Here is a 20,429-nt window from a genome sequence, read left to right as displayed (position 1 = left end):
ATAGATAGATACTTTATTCATCCCCATGGGGAAATTCAACATTTTTTCCAATGTCCCATATACTTATTGTAGCAAAACTAATTACATACAATACTTAACTCAGTAAAAATATGATATGCATCTAAAATCACCCTCTCAAAAAGCATTAATAATAGCTTTTAAAAAGTTCTTAAGTAGTTTACTTAAATACATTGAGTCCTAACCCCGGCACTTTAACATATCTTACTCCTGGCGGTTGAATTGTAAAGCCGAATGGCATTGGGGAGTATTGATCTCTTCATCCTGTCTGAGGAGCATTGCATCGATAGCAACCTGTCGCTGAAACTGCTTCTCTGTCTCTGGATGGTGCTATGTAGAGGATGTTCAGGGTTTTCCATAATTGACCGTAGCCTACTCAGCGCCCTTCGCTCTGCTACCGATGTTATACTCTCCAGTACTTTGCCCACGACAGAGCCCGCCTTCCTTACCAGCTTATTAAGACGTGAGGCGTCCCTCTTCTTAATGCTGCCTCCCCAACACGCCACCACAAAGAAGAGGGCGCTCTCCACAACTGACCTATAGAACATCTTCAGCATCTCACTACAAACATTGAATGACGCCAACCTTCTAAGGAAGTACAGTCGACTCTGTGCCTTCCTGCACAAGGCATCTGTGTTGGCAGTCCAGTCTAGCTTCTTGTCTAACTGTACTCCCAGATACTTGTAGGTCTTAACCTGCTCCACACATTCTCCATTAATGATCACTGGCTCCATATGAGGCCTAGATGTGTCTGATCACAATGATAGAAAAAGGAGTGATGTTCAACCCTTCTGAACCAGGTTAAGACCTACAAGTATCTGGGAGTACAGTTAGACGAGAAGCTAGACTGGACTGCCAACACAGATGCCTTGTGCAGGAAGGCACAGAGTCGACTGTACTTCCTTAGAAGGTTGGCGTCATTCAATGTCTGTAGTGAGATGCTGAAGATGTTCTATAGGTCAGTTGTGGAGAGCGCCCTCTTCTTTGTGGTGGCGTGTTGGGGAGGAAGCATTAAGAAGAGGGACGCCTCACGTCTTAATAAGCTGATAAGGAAGGCGGGCTCTGTCGTGGGCAAAGTACTGGAGAGTTTAACATCGGTAGCTGAGCGAAGGGCGCTGAGTAGGCTACGGTCAATTATGGAAAACTCTGAACATCCTCTACATAGCACCATCCAGAGACAGAGAAGCAGTTTCAGCGACAGGTTACTATCGATGCAATGCTCCTCAGACAGGATGAAGAGGTCAATACTCCCCAATGCCATTAGGCTTTACAATTCAACCGCCAGGACTTAAGAACTTTTTAAAAGCTATTATTAATGCTTTTTGAGATAGTGATTTAGATGCATATCATATTTTTTACTGAGTTAAGTATTGTATGTTATTAGTTTTGCTACAACAAGTGTATGGGACATTGGAAAAAAGTTGAATTTCCCCATGGGGATGAATAAAGTATCTATCTATCTATCTAGAAGTGGCGGACAACTCCCCTGCTACCCATATGACAGCATCAACACCCACTCCCCCCCAGTTCTTTTGTGGATAGTGGGGAGTGTCCCTTACTAACCAGAAGCCCATTCCACACATTAGGTCACCCTCTGAGTGTGAATCTGACACCCATTTCTTGCTAACCATGTGGAACTTATTGGCCTTGGAGGGAGTGCGTGTGAAACAATTGCACGTGGGGCTATGCAAATTTGAAGACATGGGACACACTTTTTCCCCAATGTGTTTGTCTTTCCGCTAACTAGCAATCTGGGCAAGGGTCAGATCCTGACCTCCCTTGTTTCTCAGGAGGGAGGCTTTTCAAAGCCAGGCTTTCAGGAATGAGGTTTGAGAAACTGATAGAAATTTGGGGCACATCTTGGCAACTCTCAGTTTGCTGGGGTCGTTTGTTAACTTAAAACTTGAGATTTTGAGAGTTATAAGGATTTCAGGGACGTGGGAAAGAGAGATACGTGGAGTTAGATCACATGTTAGAACAGGCTGGAGAGTGAATGACAGCATCCTGTGCCCTTGTTGTCTATCAGACGGATCTCTGCTAATAGAATGAGGTCCTCCATTTGTCACTTCTGCGGAGAATCCAGTCCTCAAGACAAATCACACGACTGAACGTAGGGTAGTTAATAGAGTTCATCAAGTGCATGCAAGGATTACTTCACAAGACAATGTCACTGTCAGTATTAATTTTGAAAAACTATGATCAAAAATTATAAAGAGTTTTTTTTCTCCCTGCTGTCTTTCTGTTGTTGGCCACGTCTAACTAAAGATGGGAGGAGACTGAATTATCATCTTTAAAGGTGATAATGATGAGTCAGAATCAGCTGTGCATTTTAATTTAAGCTTCCTCACACACAGTTTCTCTAATACATCTGAGCTGTTCACTCTTATTTAACATTTCAGTTTCAGCAACAGAACAGTTGAATGTGGTGAAGCCTCCTGAGGCAGTGTTCTCATTCAGAACTGGACATAGGTTATTAGAATAAATGACTGAAAAGTTTGAGAGGGGATTCTGGAACCTAGGGGCCTGGAAAGGGAAAGTACAGCTGTGGGAGATGGAATGTTGGAAATGGGGAATTACGAAGAAGTTGGAAGCGGAGGAAGATTGTAGGCTTAGGTGTAGAAACTTCCATGCTATCTTCTTACCGCTGCTATCTGGAAGGAGGTATAAGGGCCGTAGGACCCACAACACCAAGTTCAGTAACAGCTTTTACCTTTCAGTCATCAAGCTCCTGAACTAGTATGGATGACTTCACTCACCTAAACTCTGAACTGATTCCACAACCTGTGTACTCGCTTTCAAGGACTCTACAACTCACGTTGCCAGGATTATTTATTTACTTTTTTTATTTGCACAGTTTGCTGTCTTTTGCACATTAGTTGTTTTTAGTCTTTGTGTAGTTTTTCATTGATTCTATTGTTTTTCTTTCTTCTACTTTGAATGCCTGCAAGAAAGTGAACCTCGAAGTAGTATATAGTGACATATATGTACTTTGATAATCAATTTATTTTGAACTTTGAATTGGGGAAAAAAAAGAGCTCTTTAAAATCAAGGCATTTCCATGCTAGGAGACAGTACAGTTCAGAGGTTAGTAGTGGTGTGGATTGTATAGAAAGTTGACAGAGGATACCTCGGGATATGGATCAGTTGCATATATTACCTGAGAAGTGCCAGATGTAGTGGGGCTGTACAAAATGTAAAGGGGCTGTACATTTTTAACAGCAGGACTCTTAACAGTGTTGATATACAGAGGAATTTTTGAGTCAGGTACGTACATAGCTCCCTAAAAATGGTGACACTGGTTGATAGGATAGTAAAAAAGGCATATGGCATGCATTAATTCTGGCATTGCATCCAAAAGCCAGGAAGTTATGTATAAAATTCTGGTTAGGCCACATTTCCAGAATAGTATTCAGTTCTGATTGGTTCAGCATAGGAAGAATGTGGAAGCTTTGGAGAGAGTGCAGAGGAGGTTACCAGAATGCTGTCCAAAGGACATGTGCTCTGAGGAAAGGCTGAACAAGCCAGGGTTATTTTCTCTATAATAAAGGAGGCTGAGGGGAGATTTGATTGAAGCTTTTTAAATTATCTGAGGCATAGATAGAGTAGACAGCTAGTTTTTTTTTGCCAACATGTTTTTAAGGTGAGAGGAAGAAAGTAAAAGATGTGCAAGACAATTGTTTTTACCAGAGAGTTGCAGCTGCCTGGGATGCATTGCCAGGGGTGGTTGTGGAGGCAGAGTGGACTATTTAAAAGACTCTTAGAAGAGTTCATGAATATGCAGAGAAAGGAGGGATGTGGTCAGTGAGGGATGATATTAAATAGGAGTCATTGATTTAATTGTTATAGGCCAAAAGGCCTGTCACGTGCTGTACTTTTCGATGTCCTCTAAATGGGGTGTTTAAGGATTATATTTGCTGTATATAACATATATTAACAATTTGTTGTGTGTTGGTCGGGGCACGACATGCTACAAAAACAACATTCAACAATTATAAAGAATTGTATATAAATGTAAGAAAAACAGCATGCATTTACAATATAAAGAGCATTATAAGAAGTGGTTTGAAATGCCTGAAGTGCAGTGACAGGTAATAGACAGAGGGAGGATGTTGTGAGTTAATGCACAGGCCACAGGGTTTTGGGGGAGTACATTTGCAGACAGTGGAACAAGGGAAGCCATGTGAGCATGATATGGAAGGCATAGGTAGTGTAGACAGCCAGTATCTTTTTCCCAGCATTGAAACTATAGGGCATGTCTTTAAGGTGAAAGGAGGAAAATACAAAGGAGATGTGCAGTATGTTTTTACCTTGGAGTGGTGGGTACCTGGGGTGATGGTGGAGGCATATATAACTGTTGTAAAAGACTCTTAGATGGGCACCTGAAGACACTTATTCCCCAGGAATAAGATAATGAATCATGGAAAGACGCATCACAGAAACAGACTCTTCAGTCCATTGTCTGTACTGAAACAACAGATGACAAAAAAACATGTTATTTCAGTAGCAGAAGAGTTGATGCAAGAGCAGAACCAAGTGGTGATACAGAGGTATGAATATATGTGGTGTAGTTCGTCTGTATCAGATATAGCACTGTGAATAGTCTGGTTCAGTTCATGCAGTTGCCCAGCAAGAGGAAGGAAATAGTGAGGAGGGAAGAAATGTTTTCTCTTCCCTTTACTTTCGGCTCGTCCACAGCTGCATTTTAGACCAGCAGTCTGACAATCAGTAGGCACCTCATTTGAACTCTCTCTTTTGTTTCATAGCTGCCCTGTGTAATATCAGATTTTGTTTAAAGTGGTGGTGTTGGCAGATTTATTTCCTTTTATTTGTGGGTAGATAGTTCCTCATTGTTTTAAATATGGTTTCAACTGATCAGTGTTTGACTGGGTAGACATCAAGGTGAAGCTTCCCATTGAGCAGAATTGAACCAGGAGCCATAACAGAAGGGGAGGATTGTTCAAAGTAAATTTATTATCAAGCTACGTATATGTTACCATATACTACCTTGAGATTCATTTTTGAAGCTATTTGAAGTGGTGATTGAAGTTATCCATGCTGGTTCAGGAGCCCAATAGGTCGTAGGATTAAGATGAGTGAAGATGTGTCTTTATTCAGGAATAAGATAATTATGGAGAGAGAGAGAGCACAGAAATGGGCCCACACTGTGAGCCTACGTTAATTCCATTTTTATTTCCATACTCCCTCTCGCTCAGCTCTCCCCTTGAGACAGAGCATAGAACAAACAAGGCATGAAAAGAAACAGCTGTAATGCTGGCAAATGGGATTAGTGTAGATGAGCAAAAAGAACAGCATGGACAGAAGGGCTGTAGAGAGAGGCTCGATAAGCTAGGGGATATTTTTCCCTGGGGCATAGGATGTTGAAGGGTGACCTTATAGAGGTATATATAATGTTAAGGAATGTAGATATAAAGTGAACCGTTCCTCACAGTACAGGGGTCTAAACTAGAGGGCATAGTTTGAGGTGAGACAGGAAACCTGAGGGAAAACCTTTTCACACAGAGTGTGTTCAGTATAGGAAGCTGCCAGAAGAAGCTGTAGAGATGGGTACAATTACAGTATTTAAAAGATATTTGAACAGATATATGGATAGAAAAGGTCCAGCGTAGGGGTTCTCAATCTGGGGTCCATGGATCCCTTGGTTAATGGTAGAGGTCCATGGCATTAAATAGGTTGGGAACCCCTGGCCTACAGGGATTTGAGCCAAACATAGGTAAATGGGACTAGTTCATGACAACATGGATGAGTTGGGCTAAAGAGCCTGTTTCCCTGCTATAGTAGTAGTAGTACTGTAATCATACTCGAGGTGCATATAATGTTCTCTAGAGGGGTTGTCCATTGGTGGGTCCTCAGGTGGTTGTAGGGGCTGATGCCAGATCCACATATTGTGGTGTAGTGTGGGCACCCACCACTCTCTGTATTTTAAATGAAGAATTGTAGCGGTGTGCTACACGTAGCTCTAAAATAACGACACGGAGTCGGTAAACTGCAATTAAAGATGATTTTATTCGAACTTCACAGCCTTGCTTTAAAGCCTCCCTCATCCCGCCCTCGCCGGGCGCGGATGCTGTAAGGGACACATACTCACAAACCCCCGCAGGCTTTTTCCCTTTGTTGCGGACCTGGCCTTTGTGCCTGCGCGCTGGCTATTTGTGAGCCGGTTCGAGTGCACTAGGAAGTGGGTCGCCACATAACCCCCCCCCCCCCCCCCCCACCCCAGAACCGGCGATACACCCCTCAATGTCCACAGTCTGGGCCGGACCCTGTTTGGGAGGTCGGCCTCTGTGCCGCGGTGCCGGAAACTGGACCGGTTGCGCCAAGTCCACATGGGCCGGTTTGAGTCGGTCCACCGTGAAAACCTCCTCTCTCCCCCCAACGTCCAGCACGAACGTGGACCCGTTGTTCCTGAGCACCGTAAACGGCCCCTCGTAGGGCCGTTGCAGCGGTGGCCAATGCCCGCCCCGACGTACAAATACAAACTTACAGTTCTGCAGGTCTTTGGGTACGCAGGTCGGGTTCTGCCCATGCTGCAAAGTGGGTATGGGGGCCAGGTTGCCGAGCCTCTTGCGTACTCTGCCCAGGACTGCTGCGGGTTCTTCCTCTTGCCCCCTTGGGGCTGGTATGAACTCCCCGGGGATGACCAGGGGTGCGCCGTACATCAACTCGGCCGACGAGGTGTGCAGATCGTCTTTGGGCGCCGTGCGGATGCCGAGCAGGACCCAGGGAAGCTCGTCTGCCCAGTTAGCTCCTCGCAGGTGGGCCATGAGAGCCGACTTTAGGTGACGGTGGAAACGCTCCACTAGTCCGTTCGACCGTGGGTGGTAGGCAGTGGTGTGGTGCAGCCGTGTCCCCAAAAGGCTGGCCATAGCTGACCACAGGCTGGAGGTGAACTGGGCGCCTCTGTCAGAGGTAATGTGGGCCGGTACACCAAAGCGGGACACACCCAGGTGGCGATCAGTGCCCGGGCGCAAGATTCGGAGGTGGTGTCCGTGAGCGGGATCGCCTCTAGCCATCTTGTGAACCGGTCCATGATAGTCAGGAGGTGCGGCGCTCCGCGCGACACTGGCAGGGGTCCCACGATATCCACATGAATGTGGTCGAAACGCCGGTGGGTGGGGTGGAACTGCTGCGGCAGAGCTTTGGTGTGCCGCTGCACCTTGGCCGTCTGGCAGTGCATGCACGTTCTGGCCCATTCACTGACCTGCTTGCGGAGTCCGTGCCAAACGAACCTGTTGGCTACCATCCGGACGGTTGTCCTGATGGAGGGGTGCGCTAAGTTATGAATGGAGTCGAAAACACGGCGCCGCCAGTTTGCCGGGACGGGGCGGGGTTGGCCGGTGGCGATGTCACAGAGTAGGGTCCTCTCACCTGGGCCTACGGGGAGGTCCTGGAGCTGCAAACCGGAGACTGCGGTTCTGTAACTCGGGATCTCCTCGTCTGCCTGCTGCGCCTCTGCCAGTGCCTCAAAGTCTACCCCTTGGGAAAGGGCATGAATGTTAGGGCGAGAGAGCGCGTCCGCCACGACATTGTCCTTACCCGAGACGTGCCGGACATCCGTCATGTATTCAGAGGTGTAGGACAGATGGCGCTGCTGGCGGGACGACCAGGGATCGGACACCTTCGTGAACGTAAAGGTAAGTGGCTTGTGGTCCGTGAACGCGGTGAAGGGAATACCTTCTAAGAAGTACCTGAAATGCCGGATTGCCAGGTATAGCGCCAACAGTTCCTGGTCGAAAGCACTGTATTTGAGCTCGGGTGGCCGCAGGTGTTTGCTGAAAAGCGCCAGGGGTTGCCAGCACCCCTCGATGAGTTGTTCCAGCACCCCACTGACTGCCGTGTTAGATGCGTCCACTGTGAGGGCGGTAGGGACGTCCATTCTGGGGTGCACTAGCATCGCGGCGTTCGCCAAGGCTTCCTTCGTTTGAATGAAAGCGGCGGCAACTCCTCGTCCCAGGTAATGTCCTTGCCCGGACCCGACAGCAGGGCGAACAGGGGGCGCATGATTCGGGCAGCTGAAGGGAGGAAGCGGTGGTAGAAATTGACCATACCTACGAACTCCTGAAGGCCTTTGATCGTGGTGGGTCGGGGGAAATGGCGGACCACATCTACCTTAGCAGGCAGAAGGGTTGCCCCGTCTTTAGTAATCCTGTGGCCCAGGAAGTCAATGGTGTCGAGCCCGAACTGGCATTTGGCCAGGTTGATTGTTAGACCGTATTCACTCAGTCGGGCGTAGAGTTGACGGAGGTGGGACAGATGCTCCTGACGACTGCTGCTGGCTATGAGGATGTCGTCCAAATAGATGAATGCGAAGTCCAGGTCGCGTCCCACCGCGTCCATTAACCGCTGGAACGTCTGTGCGGCATTCTTCAGGCCGAACGGCATGCGGAGGAACTCGAAAAGGCCGAACAGGGTGATGAGAGCTGTTTTGGGGACGTCGTCTGGATGCATCGGGATTTGATGGTATCCTCGGACGAGGTCTACCTTGGAGAAGATCCGTGCGCCGTGCAGGTTTGCCTCAAAGTCCTGAATGTGCGGCACAGGGTAGCGGTCCGGTGTGGTAGCCTTGTTCAGCCTGCGGTAGTCACCGCACGGTCTCCAGCCCCCTGTCGCTTTGGGCACCATGTGCAGGGGGGAGGCCCATGGGCTGTCGGACCGCCGGATGATCCCCAATTCCTCCATCCTCTTGAACTCCTCCTTCGCCAGTCGGAGCTTGTCCGAGGGAAGCCGCCGAGCACAGGCGTGGAGGGGTGGTCCCTGGGCCGGGATGTGGTGCTGTACGCCGTGTCGGGGCATGGCTGCTGTGAACTGCGGTGCCAGAACCGATGGGAAATCCGCCAGGACTCTGGTGAAGTCGTTGTCGGACAGCGTGATGGAGCCGAGGTGTGGGGCTGGCAACTGGGCTTCTCCCAGGGAGAACGTCTGAAAGGTCTCGGCGTGGACCAGCCTCTGCCTCGGCAGGTCGACCAGCGGGCTGTGAGCCCACAAAAAATCCGCACCCAGAAGCGGTTGGGCTACGGCGGCCAGTGTGAAGTCCCACGTGAACCGGCTGGAGCCGAACTGTAGCTGCACCATACGGGTGCCATAGGTCCTTACTGTGCTGCCGTTCCCTGCCCTCAGGGTGGGACCCGGTGCCCCGTTGTGGGTGTCGTAACTCGTCGGAGGTAAGACGCTGATCTTGGCACCGGTGTCGACCAAAAAAACGGCATCCCGACCTCTTGTCCCACACATACAGGAGGCTATCCCGACGGCCAGCTGCCGTAGCCATCAGCGGCGGCTGGCCCTGGCATTTCCTGGGAACTGGCAGGGCGGGTGACAACGGTGGGCTTCTGCGCCCCACCGCTGGTGGTAGAAACACCAGTGTTCGTTGGGCTCCCCACCCCTGCCTCTGGGGCTAGCGGGCTCTGTGGCCGGGCCTGGACTGGTTTGCTGCTGGGGGTGTGGCCTGGTAATCTGTGCGATGGACGCCCCACTCACCTTCTTGGCGTTCCACAGCAAGTCCGCCCGGGTTGCCACCTTCCAGGGGTCGCTGAAATCCACGTCGGACAGCAGTAGGCGTATGTCCTCGGGCAGCTGCTCCGGGAATGCCTGCTCAAACATGAGGCAGGGTGTGTGTCCGCCGGCCAAAGACAGCATCTCATTCATTAAAGCCGATGGAGGTCTGTCTCCCAAGCCATCCAGGTGCAGTAAGCGGGCAGCTCGCTCGCGCCATGAGAGTCCGAAAGTCCTTAGGAGCAGGGCTTTGAATTCCATGTACTTGCCGTCCGCCGGGGGAGACTGTACGAAATCTGCAACCTGGGCCGCTGTGTCCTGGTCGAGGGAGCTCACCACGTAGTAGTAACGTGTGTCCTCTGAGGTTATCTGCCAAACGTGGAATTGGGCTTCTGCTTGCTGGAACCATAGGTGAGGTCGCAGCGTCCAGAAGCTTGGCAGTTTCAACAAAACCGCATGAACAGATGCGGCGTCGTTCATCTCCGGTCCAAAAACGTTTGGACCGTCGGGGTCACCAATTGTAGCGGTGTGCTACATGCAGCGCTAAAATAACGACACGGAGTCGGTAAACTGCAATTATAGATGATTTTATTCGAACTTCACAGCCTTGCTTTAAAGCCTCCCTCATCCCGCCCTCCCCGGGCGCGGATGCTGTAAGGGACACGTACTCACAAACCCCCGCAGGCTTTTTCCCTTTGTTGCGGACCTGGTCTTTGTGCCTGCGCGCTGGCTATTTGTGAGCCGGTTCGAGTGCGCTAGGAAGTGGGTCACCACAGAATGTCCTTTGAACTTACCCCATCTCATCTTGAATGCATGCTCTCTAGTATTAGACATTTTAAACCTGGGAAAACGATACCGGTTGTCTACTCTATCTAAGCCTCTCACAATCTTACAAATTTTGATCAGGTCGTCTCTCAGCCTCCAGTGCTCCAGTGAAAATAACCCAAGTTTATCCACATAGTATAAATATGTAATTAATTTTGTCATCAAGCTGTATTTTTGGGGAGGGCTTAGAGACATGGTCATACGGTAGATTAACTGGCCTTTTGCGCCACCATAGCCACATAAATCATTAAATACCAATCTATACTAACCCTCTTGAACTTAACTATTGTCAGAGTCTCTTCCTGCACTCTTTCAGGTAATGCATTCCAGATTGCAAACACCTTCCAGGTGAAAAGAAATTATCCAATTTTCTTTAACCCTGTTACTCCTCACTTTCTGCCGTCTAAGACATCTCATTTGGACTATTGTATGCTGTGTGTCTCAATAACTCTATGACTTAACCTCCTGTGCTTAAAGTATTGAGTACAAGAATTGGGATGTTATGTTGAAGTTGTTCAAGATGTTGATGAGGCCAAATTTGAAGTATTGCATGCAGTTCTGGTTATCTGCCTAGAGGAAAGATACCAACAAGTTTGAAAGATCACAAAGAAAATTTACAAGGTTGTTGCCAGCACTTGAGGACCTGAATTATAGGTAAAGGTCGAATAAGTTAGGACCTTATACCCTGAAACTTAGGAGAATGAGGGGAGATTTGATAGAGCTCTATAAAACTATGAGGGTTATAGATAGGATAAATGCAAGCAGGCTTTTTCCACTGAGATTGGGTGAGACTGGAACTAGAAATCATTAGTTAAGAGTGAATGGTGAAATGCTTAAGGAGGAACTTCTTCACTCAGAGGGTTATGAGAGTGCCAGCACAAGTGTGGATGCGGGTTTGATTTCAACATTTAAGAGAAGTTTGGATAAGCACATGGGTGGGAGAGGTATGGAGGGTTGTGGTCCAGGTGCAGATCAGTGGGACTAAGCAGAATAATAGTTTGTCGTGAACTAGATGGCCCAAAACAACACACACAAAATGTTGGAGGAACTCAGCAGGCCAGGCAGCATCTAGGAAAAAAGTACAGTTGATGTTTCTGTCAAAAGGTTTTAGCCCGAAATGTCGACTGTACTCTTTTTCTAGAATCTGCCTGGCCTGCTGAGTTCGTCCAGCGTTTTGTTTTTTGATTTCCAACATCCAGATTGTTTCTTGTTTGTGAATAGATGGGCCAAAGGGCATGTTTCTATGCTGTAGTGTTCTATAACTCTCTGATTCTAATACCTCCTTTTTATTAAAGGTAACACACTCTAGAATGTCTTCATTGTCGCCCTGAAATCTGCCACTACATTATCTTTCTCCTAGTACTTTAGTTGCGACCTCACCTAAATTCTCTGGCTCCACACAGCTTGCCAACTTGTTCCCTTGTGGGCCTTGTACTTTCTCTGGTTACCCTCTCACTCCTTGTATACATAAAATGGCTGTGATTTTTTAATACATATTTTGTCTACTAGTGATATTTTGTAGCCCTTTTTTACTCTCCTAATTTCTTTTTCAAATACCTCCTACTATACTCCCAAAATGCTCAGCTGTTTCCAGTATTCTATTATCTGCATTATGCTTTTTTTTCTCCTTTATCAAACCCTCTATTCCTTGTCATCCAGGGTCATTTCACCCTTGCAGGATACCATTCACTCTGAATATTCACTATTTCACTTGAGTACAGGATCTTGAACATCATGTTATAGTTGTAAAGAAGGTTGGTGAGATTGCACTTGGGATATTGTGTGTAGTTCTAGACACACAACTATAGGAAAGATGTCAATGAGCTGGAAAGGGTGCAGAAAAGATTCAAAAAGATATTACTGCGGCTGGATTATTTGAGTTATAAGAAGAGATTGGATAGCTGGGGCTGTATTCCCTGCAACATAGGAGGTTGAGGAGTGATCTTTACAGAGACTTATAAGATCAGGAGGAAAATAGGTGAGGTTGCCTTTTCCCCATGGTAGGGAAGTCTAATGCTAATGACCATAGGTTTTGTAAGAGGGAACGAATTAAAAGCGACCACAAGGGGCAAATACTTCCACAGAGGGGGCTGTGGGTATGGAACAAGCTGCCAAAGGAAGTGATAGAGGCAGGTACAATTATAATATGTATAAGAGATACTTGGGTAGGAAAGGTTTAGGGGGATATGAATACAAACACAGGCATTGTCTGTCTACAGGGAAAAAATATAACAGAATGAAAGGGTACAGAGAAAATTTACAAGAATGCTGCCAGGTATAGGTAGAGTAAATGCAAGCAGGTTTCTTTTCCCACTGAGTTCTTCACTCAGCCAGAGGTCTTGGTTCTTATTGGCATCAGTGACACTGGTGGTGCAGGAGGCAGGATTTCAGATTTCTGAATCATTGGGATCTCTTCTGGGGAAAGAATTAATACAAAAAAGGATGTGTTATACTTGAACCCGAGAGAGACCTGTATTCTTGAAGGTTTAAACATAATTTAGCATGAGGATGGGAGCTGCACAAGTCGATGCATTGTGTAGTGAGACTGTGAGAAAGGGCAGGCAGATGATAGGACAAAATTGCAATCAGTGGGAGAAGTTGAAATGTGACATGGAAACAAAATCCAAAAGGGTGATGAATGCAGGACTGAAGGTGTTGTATTGAATGCACACAGTGTAACGAATAGGGTAGATGATCTTGTAGTGAGGTTAGAGATTGGCAGGTATGACGTTGTGGACATCACTGAGTTGTGGCTGAAAGAAGATCATGTTTGGGATCTTAACATCCAAGCATGTAGACTGTTTTGAAAGGACAGGCTGGTAGGCAGGGTGGGATGGCTCTGTTGGTAAAAATTGAAATCAAACCCTTAGAAAGAGGTGACATGGGATCGGAAGATGTAGAATCCTTGTGGGTAGAGTTAAGAAACAGCAAGAGTAAAAAGACCCTAATGGGAGTTATATACGGGTCTCCGAACAGTAGCCAGGATGTGGAATACACATTACAGCAGGTGATAGAAGAGGCATACAAATGACAATGTTTTGTGAGTCATGGGGGATTTCAATTTGCAGGTAGATTGAGAAAGTCAGGTTGATGCTGGATCCCAAGAAAGGGAATTTTTAGAATGCCTACGAGATTGCTTTTTAGGGTAGCTTGTGGTTGAGCCCTGTACAAAAAAGGTAAATTCTGGATTGGGTGTTTTGTAATGAGCTAGACTTGATGAAGGTAGAGGGAACCTTAAGAGGCAGAGATTGTAATATGGTAGAATTCACCCTGCAGGTTGAGAGGGAAAAGATAAGGTCAGATGTATCAATATTACAGTGGAGTGAATGGAATTATAGAGGCACGAGAGAGGCGCTGGCCAAAGTTGATTGGAAGGGGTCACTGGCTGGGATGATGGCAGAGTTTCTGGGAGCAATTTGGAAGATGTAAGAAAGATGCATCCCAAAGATAAAAAAAAGTATTCTAAAAGGAGGATGAAGCAACCATGGCTGACAAGGAAAGTCAAAGACAGCATAAGAGCAAAAGAGAGAGCATGTAATATTTCAAAAATTAGTGGGAAGGGAGAAGATTGGGAAGCTTTTAAAAAAAACAACAGAAGGCAACCAAAAAAAAACCATAAAGAAAGAAAATATGAAATATAAAGGTTAGCTAGCCAAAAATATAAAAGAGGATTGAAAAGGTTTTTTTCCAGATATATAAAGAGAGGCAAGAGTAGATATCAGACTGCTGCAAAATGATGCTGGAGAGGTAGTTATGGGGCAGATAGACTTGATAAGTATTTTGTGTTAAGTGTGTACTGTGGAAGACACTTGCATATGACAGAAATTTGGAAGTGTCGGGGCAGAAGTGAATGTAGTTCCTATTATTAGTAAGGAGAAGATGGTTGGGAAGCGGAAAGGTCTGAAGGGAGATAAGTTATATGGAACAGATGGACTATTGAAAAAGGTAGCTGAAGGGATTGTGTAGGCATTAGTAATGATCTTTCAAGAATAACTAGATTCTGGAATGGTTCTGGAGGACTTGAAAACTGCAAATGCCACACCACACTTCAAAGGGGGAGGGAGATACAAACAATGAAATTATCGCCAGTTAGTCTCAATTTCAGTGGTTGGAAAGAAGGGCAAGTAGTGTTGAGGAAGCAGGTAGTCTGCAGAAGGACTTGCATAGATTGGGAGAATGGGCTAAGAAGTGGAATATAATGGGAAGTGTATGGTCATACACTTTGGTAGAAGGAATAAAAGCATAGACTATTTTCTAAAGAGGGAGAAAATTCAAAAAACAGAAGTGCAAAGGGACTTGGGAATCTTTGTGCAGAATTTCCTAAAGGTTAACTTGCAGATCGAGTTGGTTGTAAGGAAGGCAAAAGCAATGTTAGCATTCATTTTGAGAGGACAAGAATATAAGAGCAAGAATGTGATGCTGAGGCTTTATGAGGCCTTGGTCAGACAGCACTTGGAGTTTTGTGAGCAGTTTTGGGCCCCTTACAGCATTGGAGAGGGTCCAGTGGAGGTTAATGAGAATGATTCTGGGAATGAAAGAGTGAAAATATGAGGAGCGCTTGATGGCTCTGGGCCTGTACTCACTGCAGTTTAGAAGAATGTGGTGTTGGGATGGGAGGAATCTCATTGAACCCTATCGAATGTGGAAAGGCCTCATTAGAGTGGATGTGGAAAGGATGTTTCCTGTAGTGGAGCAGCCTAGGATCAGAGAGGGCACAGCCTCAGAATAGAGTGACGTCTTTTTAGAGCAGTGATGAGGAGGAATTTCTTTGGCTAGAGGGTAGCGAATCTATGAATTTCATTGCCATGGGTAGCTCTGGAGGCAAAGTCATTGTGTGAATTTAAAGAGGAGGTTGATAGGTGCTTGATTAGTCAGGATATCAAAGGTTACAGGGAGAAGGCAGGAGAATGGGTTTCAGGGGGATAATAAATCAGCTATGATGGATTGGGAGACCAGAATTGATGAGCTGAATGGCCTAGTTCTGGTCCTATCTCTTATGATCTCAGAGTGGTGAGAGTGGAGCAAGCTGCCTGCGGATGTAGTAGATGCAGGTTCGATTTCATCATTTAAGAGAAGTGTGATATGGGAGGACTATGTTCTAGATGGGCCGATGGCCTATTTCTGTGGTGTAGTGCTTTATGATTAAGCAGGACTATTTCCTGATTTGGTTAGTGTGGATGAGTTATGCCAATGGGCCTGTTTCTGTTTGGTACAACTGATTTCCTCCTATATTTTGCTCAGAATCATATCTGGTTCTGGTGACTTACCTACTTTAAGTTCAGCCAACTTTTCTAATCCCTCCATGCTAATAATCATTTTTAATTTATCTAATGCATCTCAATCATCTTTTCCTTAATTATTACTTTGGAAGCACCACCTTTCATGATGAAAACAAGTGAAGCTTTAGTACTTTAAAGCTGCCCTCAGCTTCCATTTATGTCCTACTCCCCTTTCTACTATTTATATGTGTATATTACATTTTAAATGATCGCATATAACATTGAACAGTTACAGCACAGGAACAGACCTTTCGGCCCATACCACAGAAAAAGGCCATTAATTTACTAATGATGCCCCATTAAACTAATTCCTTTTGTCTGCACATGGTCACTATCTGTCCATTATTTGCATATTGATGTATCTCTCTAAGAGCCTCCACTACAATTCTTGGCAGCCCATACTCCCTGTTGTTTAAAATAAAACTTGTCCTGCACAATTACTTTGAAATTCACGCCCTCCACCCCCACCATCTTAAATGCATCCTTTCTGGTATTAGACATTTTGACCCCAGGGAAAAGATTCTGGCTGTCTGTCTGCCTCCGAGTAATGAGGATACCGAATGAAGTTTCTGGGAATGAACAATATTTGTATGTTGAGTTCTGTGAATGTCAAGCGATAAGGTTTGTGCATCTTCACAAGGAGGTCCATTAGCTGATCTCTCTGACACCTGCCAAGTCATTGAAGTTGTCCCAAATTGGTTTTGAATGCACCTTTTTTTTCCCCGAGTTAATTTGCTTCAGCTGGAAAAGCTTCAGCTCCTGCTTGAATATAAACCAGAGAGTATACTTCTAAAAGGTGTAGGAATGAAGAGAGATCAACTGGTATTTATGCATTTGTCATAAAATGCCAGGGTAGGTGGAGACAGTGATCAAAACATATCAGATCCCAGACTTCAGCAATTAATGTCTTACAACAGATACCTTCCTCTAATCCACTGAGTGTGTGCTGGCCATCAACCACTTATTTACACTGATCATATTTTCAAGTTCAATTTCAAGTTTAATTGTCATTCAACAATAAATTAATACAGCCAAATGAAACAGTGTAACTCCAGGGCCAGGATGCAAAACAATACCAACGGTCGTACACAGCAAAAGGCACACATAGCCATATGAGATGGCAGTAAAATACAGTCACACAAAGAAATACTTAGCACCACACAGAAAATGCTGGAGGGAAATCAGCAAGCTGGGCAGCATCTGTGGAAAAGAGTAAACAGTTGACGTTTCGGGAGAAAAAAATGAGAAGTTAGAATAAGAAGGTTTGGGGAGAAGAGGAAGAAATACAAGGTAGTAGGTGATAGGTGAAATTGAGAAAGTGGGAAGGGTGAAGTAGAGAGCTGGTAAGTTGATGGTGAAAGAGATAAAGGGCTGGAGAAGGGGAAACCTGATAGGAACGGATAGAAGGCCATGGAAGAAAGGAAGGGGGGAGCACCAGAGGGGGGTCATGGGCTGGTAAGGAGATAAGGTGAGCGAGGGAAATAGGAATAGTGAAATGTTGGGGGGAGGGGGGTGGAGCAATACCGGAAGTTTGAGAAATCGATGTTCATGCTATCAGATTGGAGGCTACCCAGACAGATTATAAAGTGTTGCTCCACCAATTTGTGTGTGGCTTCATCATGAATGGAAAACAGAATTAAAATAGGAGGTCACTGGGAGATAACGCTTTTTCTGGCAAAGCGGTCTCTCAATCTACATCAGATCTCACCGATATACAGGAGGCCACACCAGCAGTGCTGGATACAGTAAATGATCCCAACACTTGCAGGTAAAGTGCTACACCTGTCCCTACACCAGCTCCCTTACTACCATTCAGGGCCCCAAACAAACCTTCCAGGTGAGGCGACCCTTCACCTGTGAGACTTTTGGGATCATCTACAGTCACTTCACCTGTGAGCTTGTTGGGTGCCTCCTGTACTCATTTACTGTACCCAGCACTGCTGGTATGTCTTCCTGTATATCAGTGAGACCTGATGTGGATTGAGCGACCGCTTCGCCAAGCACCTACACTCTATCCTCCAGCATTTTATGTGTTTGCTGGGATTTCAAGCATCTGCAGATTTTTTCCTGTTTGCAAAAAGAAGGGGCAGTACCCGCTTCACGCCACACCACCTTTGTCACTCTGGTGGAGCGCCCAACTCTAATGCCTCCCCTGAGTGACTGAGGCCAAGTAGCTTCCCTGCCATTTGCCAAGTAGCTCTTGCGGCATTCAACACCATCAATACGATCATAAGAAAAGAGACTAAAATGATCACTTGCTCTTAGAGTGATCATCTTTGCATACCCACTCCAGCGCCTCTCTGTCACAGGCAGTGTCAATGTCTGCTCCAAGTCCTGCTCCTTCAGTTTCTCAGCCAACGAGCAACTTGCTGATGGGGTAGACCTGCAGTAATTTAAGTTAGTTACAGTTCAGTGGGGTCTTGCAATCGAAAAAAAAACTTTTTATAAAAGACAACACAAGCCGCTGCATCTGAGTGTACTGCCTTCTTATCGGAAGGTATTTCTCCTTCTGTTAAAAGCTTGATTTAGTGTGAAGGTTCAAGTTCACTGTTACAATGGCAGAATCAGTCATAGGAGTAGAGTTTGACAGGGTGGGCCATTTCTTCTTGCGGTTCAGAGAAATCAGAAGTTATTTCATTGAAACTTGCAATTATTCATCCAGAACATGACAGGGTGGATGCAGGGAGAAAGTCCCCCTTCATTGAAGCATCTCAGGATACAGGGCTAGCTGTTTGCGACTAAGCTGAAGAGAAATTTCTTAATCTGGAGGATGGTGAATCTTCAGAATTCTCTACCTTAGAGGTCTATGCAGATTGTCACTGCATTCAATATGAAAATCTATAGATTTCCAGTTGAAGTAACCAAGAAAAATGGCAAGATGTTACCCTTCAACCAGTCTCCTGAACCAGCGAGGGTACCTTTAGTCACCTCATCTCCAAACCAATTCCACTGCCTAAGACTCACTTTTAAGGGACTCTGTAACTCATGTTCTCTGTATTATTTATTTGCACAGATTGTCTTCTTTTGCACATTGGTTATTTGTCAGTTTTTGTGTGTAGCTTTTCATTAATTTAATTGTATTTCTTCATTCTGTGAATGCCTGCAAGAAAATGAACCTGAGATTGGATGTATATACTTTAATAATAAATTTACTTAGAACTTATTAGTATTTGAGGTAAAAGTCTCACCCCATGACCTTACTAAATGTTGGATGAAAATCAAAACAAAAACTAGATGCTAGAAGCTGAAGTGCAGACTTGTATCTTGCTGTTACAAAATTCTTAATTTCTCAATCTAGCTCAATGTGATCTTGTACTTTGTCTTCCTGCACTGCATCTTTTCCATAATTGTAACATTACATTCTGTCGTTGTGTTTTCTCACTCTATTTGTACTACCTCAGTGTACTTGTGTATGGAGTAATTGGTCTGGCTGGCACGCAAACAAAACCTTTTCACTGTCTCTTGGTACACATGACAGTAGTGAATCAATACCAAACAAAATGGTGGAAACATCTTCATTTAAGGTGTTTAGAAGAACACCCTGTATTTTGGAGCCATGGCATCATGTGCAAGCTTCTTTAAATGGGACTAATCAATCTCAGACTCTGGGTGCTCCATTTTGCAGCACGAAGCCAGCTGAGTTTCAGGCAATGTTTCTTATTTGGTTTTCTGCAAAGCGGCATTTACGGTTCCACAATTAAGTGTATTAATCATAATTATCATTACTTTAACTGTGATCGTAAATTTAGATCCAATAGAATTCTGATCAATTCTTTGAGTTTCTAACTTTGTGCCCCAAGGAAATTGTAAATCTATTTTCTCTTGAGCTATGAACTTGTGACCAGTAATCAAACAGTGAATGATCTGGGTTTTCACAGTCTTGATTTATTTTGCTTTGCAGAGGATGTAGTGTTTGGAGTCTGATCGTCCTTCAGATCCCTCCACCTTGCTTTCTGTCATCAGTTTCTTGTCCAGGATGACTCTGCCCATTGCGTGACGTCAACATCTTTGATTTCTGCCTCTCTGAATTGTTCAAGAGACTGCAGCAGGTAAGAGGATTCCTGCTGTCTGCACAGAGGCAGCCTGCTTCAGCTCCTTATCAAAACCATCCCCACCTACTCCCAGAATTTCTGCTTGTCTGACAGTAACAGTGCATGCCTTTCAAACTTCCCTGAAATGAAGATCTTGGATAATACATTCCCAACTCCAGAAAGAATTTTACTATCTCCAGGGGTATCCTTTGAAAGCAAACAGTCAGGTTAGCAAATTCCATTGGTATCCTTGTCTGATCCCTATATCTACATTCAGGGAGATTATTGTTGAAACCGTCAAGGGCATTATGAATTGTTGTCAGAAATAGGCCCTTGTGTCCTGCCCCTACCGTTTTAGAATTGGCAAGTTGGTGTGCCAGCTTGATCACCTGGATCAGGAGGTTATGTGTGCATTCTGCATTGAAAGTTGGATGGCATGTGAAACTGGAGCCTCACTTATAAGGGTTAAAATGATTGGTGACACTGAACAGCATGGAAGGTCACCTAAAGCTTCAGCAGGACATGGTTAAACTGGGAATGTGGGCAAGGAAATGACAGATGGAATTTAACTTGGCTTGGACAAGTGCAAAAGGATGCATTTTGGGAAGTTAAACCAGGGCAGGATATACATAGTGAATGTAGAAGATTCAGAAGATCTGTAATGTGACAGGATTCAGAGCATAATTTATTGACACTGTGTAGGAACTTTGGACCTTAAAAGCAGCTAGCATAAAGCTACAGTGGCAGAATTAAGCCACTTGGCCCAATG

The 20,429-nt window shown here is 45.4% G+C and overlaps 1 protein-coding gene across 3 annotated transcripts in view; it reads left to right on the top strand.

The window, feature by feature from the left end:
- Positions 1-20,429, top strand: part of gatad2b (GATA zinc finger domain containing 2B) — a 137,749-nt gene that overhangs the window by 11,327 nt on the left and 105,993 nt on the right. For all 3 annotated transcript variants that reach the window (XM_073061307.1, XM_073061305.1, XM_073061306.1), the window contains exon 2: positions 19,531-19,678. The gene's annotated coding sequence lies outside the window, so the exon portion shown is untranslated. The remainder of the gene's footprint in view (positions 1-19,530; positions 19,679-20,429) is intronic.

This window comes from Hemitrygon akajei, chromosome 11 (assembly GCF_048418815.1).
Source record: "Hemitrygon akajei chromosome 11, sHemAka1.3, whole genome shotgun sequence".
In the NCBI taxonomy this organism is placed as follows: domain Eukaryota; kingdom Metazoa; phylum Chordata; class Chondrichthyes; order Myliobatiformes; family Dasyatidae; genus Hemitrygon; species Hemitrygon akajei.
This window is presented reverse-complemented; position numbering and strand designations above follow the sequence as displayed.